Below are 4,300 nucleotides of genomic sequence, written 5' to 3'. Positions count from 1 at the left end.
ACTTGCTTCCCTCGCAGCGGCTGCAAGGCCAAGCACAGCCCCTCTCCCACTCCTCAGCCTCCAGGGAGCCTCCGCGTGTAGCACCCAGCCTCCTGCCTTCCTCGTCGCAACCCTGGGGGGCCGCAGCTGGGGGGCAGCCCGCGGTCGGTGCCCCCCTTCCCGGAGGGACAGGCGGCTCCAGCCCCTCCGGCTGCAGCTCCCGCCTCACTGGCGGAGATGAGAGCCAAGCAGCAGCACACAGAACAAACAGAATTTTTTTTTTGCAACTAGAGGGGGAAGCACAGAGCTAAAAATAAAACGAAAAGATCAGTATCTGTCAGTCTGACAGCTGATTGGCTGCTCGGAGATGCATATAATTACCAGCCACTGGCGCTGGGTAGGCAAAGCCGGGAGAAACTGCTGAGACGAGGTTAGGATTTAACCTTTAAATTCTGGAGCCACCGGAAGCCGAGGGGAGGACGACGGGCGTCGGTGCTAATGAGGCTGGGGGGTGGGCGGCGGGCGGCGGGCCCCAGTCCGGGGAAGTTCGGAGGGGGCTCCTCCGGGAAGGCCCCGGGAGCCCTCGGCCGGGCGGCCGCCCCCATCACACTAGAGGGTGTCTGATTGGGCGGCCAGGAGGCGGTGGTCCTTCTCCCCGCCCCGCGGGAGGTGGTGACTTCGGGGAAGTCGGGGTCTCCCCCCGCGAGGTGAGGGGGCTGCCTGGGGCCCTGGACCCCTCCCCGATTGGCCTCCCAGCAAGGCCCACCCCTGCCCCCACCCGGACCCGCTTTCCTCTGCGTTTCCCTGCCTGGTGTCCGTTTTCCAACCCATCCCTCTCCCCTTCCTTGACTTGGAGTCACCCCCATCCTGGCTGTTTGCTGCCCCACCTGGGGAGGACATCTTGGCATCTCAGGTTTGTCCCAGGTCCCCAGAGAGAGAGGAAACAAGGCAGGCCTGGAGGGACCTTGTGGTCTCATGAAGCCTCAGTTTCTTCATCTGTAAAATGGGGAGACGGTAATAGGTCTGACCACTCCGCAGCCGCCAGGGGTGCATCGAGGCCACAGGAGCCAGCGTTGATCCCCGTCAGGATTTGTCGTTTTCTCTCTTAGAACTGGTCTCCTCATCTGTGCATTGCGAGTGAGCGTTCTTGTCCTCTTGCATGATGGTGGAGGCCAGTGAACAGTAAGGGAGCCCGCGTAGGTGATGGGGCTCCCTAAACCGCCTCCTGGGGGACGTGGGAGGCGGCTTCTTGCAGCTCCTCGAACCCACTACTGTCTCCCTTCCAGGCCTTTGCCCAGGCTGTGGCCTCTGCCTGGAACTCTTTTCCTTCCTCTCATTCCAGCCTTTTCCTTCAGTGCCTCTTCCTCCAGGAAGCCCTCCCAGATGCCCCAGCAGGTCTTCTCTTGCTGCCTCCAGGGGTCTCATCTGATGATCAGAGCCTCATCACCTGCCTCGCACACAGGCCTGTGAGCCCCATGAGGACAAGAACCACCTGCCTGGCCCAGGCGCCTCAGGAAGTGAGACATCCAGATCCCGGATGTGGGGCCCTGGGAGCCAGAAGGAGGTAGAACTACGCTGCCCAGGCTTGGGGCAAGCAGCGGCCTTGGGTAGTGGGGAGCTACCTTCTCCCAGCACCTCAGGGGGCGCCGGATGCCTGGGGAACACCTGGCCTTGCCGTCAGCACTGACATACTGAGATGACACTCGGGAAGCTACCCCTTTGTGTGCCTCCTGTGAAAGAGGGAGAATGCCACCATAATGCCACGGCCCTGGCCTTTGCTGCTCCCTTACCCCAGAAAGCCTCAGAGTTTGCCTGCCCAGCCCTAGCCCTTGCCCTGTGCTCGGTGGGGTGGTGGGTGGAGCTGCCACTGGGCAGGAGGACCTCGAAAGTGGGTGCGGTGCTGCTGCCCTTCACTTTTTTTTTTTTGTTATCCACATTTTGCAGATGAGGAAACTGAGGCACAGAGTGGTTAAGCAACATGGCGGAGGCTGAATCCACCCAGTCCCCTGCCTCCCAAGGCCGGGGCCAGCAGCCCCTGCCTCTGAGATGGATAAAAGGGAGATACAGGGAAGGGAGATGTTTCTGGAGCAGCTCCCGTGAGACCTTCCAGGCAGATAAATTGGCACAGAGTCTCGAGGACGTTTTGTGTGTGGTGTGCAAAGGAGCTCCCCTTTGGTGTTTCTGAGAGATCAGGAAGATTTAAACTGCTTTCCACTGATGTTGGGATGTCAGAATGGTGTTTCTTTTGAACGTGACATGGCGAGGAGGCTGGGCCCCAAGGCAGCCCAGTTTTATTCGGGTTACAGAAATAATAATAGCAAAGGCAGCAACGGAAGCAGTTCTCAGGGACTGAGCATTTACCATGCGCTCGGTGCTGGGCTCCGCCTTGACTAGGATGCGTGCTCTGAGCCCTCACCACCAGCCTGGATGGGGATTATTCTCATCCCCACTTTATTTCCCTTCAGCTGGCATCCGAATCTGTTAGCCTCCACATTTGCTGTCTCCCTTGTTGGTCGGTGAGCTTGGTGAAGGCGCCAGTCTGGTCTCCCCCATTCATTGCTGAGTCCCTGGCACCCAGCACGAGCTCCGCGAGGAGCAGCTGGACAATAAAGCTTTGCTGGACACATTTCAGATGAAGAGACTGAGGGTCAGAGAGGTCACGCAGCTTGCCAGGGGGGAACCCCAGGTCGCCATGGCCCTAGAGCCTGCCTGGATCCTAATCACCACCTCACATAGCTGCTTAAGAGACCGTCTCTGAGACCCCTCTCAAGAAAACCACAGAAATGAATCCCAACCACCCACCACCCACTATTCTCAGACCTTGTAACCACACCCAGGAGGCTTCTGAACTGATTCTGCCCCTTCCCACTTGATGCCTGGCAGGTGGGGAGGAAGAGGTCACGCGTTCTTTTCTAAAAAATCTTATTTCCACAAACCATATATGATTCTTATTGCTATCTTACATACTTTAGGAAATGTTGGTTTAAAAAAAAAAATCTGAACCCTGAACAGTGCCTGAGCCCTTGCCGGGTGCCCAGTGTGGCATTTGGCCCTTGGAACTTGGATCTTGAGACCCCACTGGTAGGCAGGTCCTGTGCTAACCTCCTCGCCTGCTTGGGTTGTCCTCACAGCAACCCCAAGGGGCAAGTGACTGGGATCACTGTTTCCCAGGGGAGGAAACCGAGGCACAGAAGGGCAGCGATTTGCTCAGGGTTCCACAGCAGCGAAGTGCCGCGCCTGGCTCCAGACCGGGGCGCTCTGCTCTGCTTCGAGCAGGCGCCCAGCTCAGCGTGGGAGACACAGCATCAGGACGGAGTCCTGGCCGCAGGGCGCTGGGTGAGCTCTCAGGGCACAAAGACGAAGCAGAGGGGTCCCGCCCTGGAGGAGCAACGTCTCCTGGGAGAGGAAGACACGCCAACACACCACTGAAAACTCATGGCGGAGCAGGGGCACCCAAAGCCTTGTAATTGATTTATCGCGTAAAGAAAGGCTGGAAAGAGCCCCCGCAGGACCTTGCTTTACAAAAGTCCCCAGGTTTTGCATCCACATCAGAGTTCTAGGCTCTTTGTTGTGGCTGATGGATGGACGGCACGTTTTTTAGTCCTCAAAATGGACTCCTTTGGGTTGTATTTGAAGCCCCGTTGGCTGGTCCTGCACTGCGGTGTTCCAGCCCATGGTTGGGGTGCCTCCGGCTCAAGAGCTCCAGCTCCTGCTGCTCAGACACATGAAGACCATTTTAAAGAAGCAATTGTGTCCTTTCCCTGCCATCTCAACCCTGTGCCCAAAGGTGACTTCAGGTCCTGGAATGAAAGATGCTGTCCAGTGGCCGTGAGTCCTGGGCGCCCCACCACCACCAAGATGTCTCCAGCTGGAGGACGCACGTCCAGACAAGGGGATGTCAGCTGAAATTGTCAGCTGATTTCAAACCACCCCCCAAACCTGCATCCATCAGACTTCCAAGCCCTGGCCTTTGACCTCTGAGTTCTCCTGACCAGAATTTCCAAGGCCTCAGACCTCCTGAGGGTGTGGGTACAAGTGGGAAGGGTGGGATGCAGGGGAGGGCTCTGCCTAGAAGGACTTAGAGAACTGCCATCCGGCCCCCGCTCCCCCCACCCCACACTCGGACACGCCCAAGGTGCAAAGGAAGGCGCGGAGCTGAATGGAAGCTGCACGGAGAGTCCCACGCCCGGCTTGCTGCAGGTTTGCACAAGCACTTCAAGTCTGTCTGCGGCTGGTTTCCTCCCGGTTCCCCAGAAACCCGCAAACAAGAGCCTACACGCCTTCCTTCCAGGTCCGCTTTCACGGCGGGCAGGGCACCTGG

General features: G+C 58.4%; 1 long non-coding RNA gene across 1 annotated transcript; it reads left to right on the top strand.

Moving 5' to 3' along the window:
- Positions 1 to 347: 347 nt before the first annotated feature.
- Positions 348 to 3,621, top strand: LOC129079582 (uncharacterized). The gene is made up of 3 exons (XR_008530071.1): positions 348 to 409; positions 1,322 to 1,543; positions 1,924 to 3,621. It is a non-coding gene; the product is annotated as an uncharacterized LOC129079582 (long non-coding RNA).
- Positions 3,622 to 4,300: the final 679 nt, after the last annotated feature.

Source organism: Pteronotus mesoamericanus, unplaced genomic scaffold (genome assembly GCF_021234165.1).
Source record: "Pteronotus mesoamericanus isolate MK-2021 breed Mesoamerican mustached bat unplaced genomic scaffold, CSHL_Meso_final contig_78, whole genome shotgun sequence".
NCBI lineage: Eukaryota > Metazoa > Chordata > Mammalia > Chiroptera > Mormoopidae > Pteronotus > Pteronotus mesoamericanus.
The sequence above is the reverse complement of the archived record's forward strand: the minus strand, read 5'-3'. Positions and strand labels throughout refer to the sequence as shown.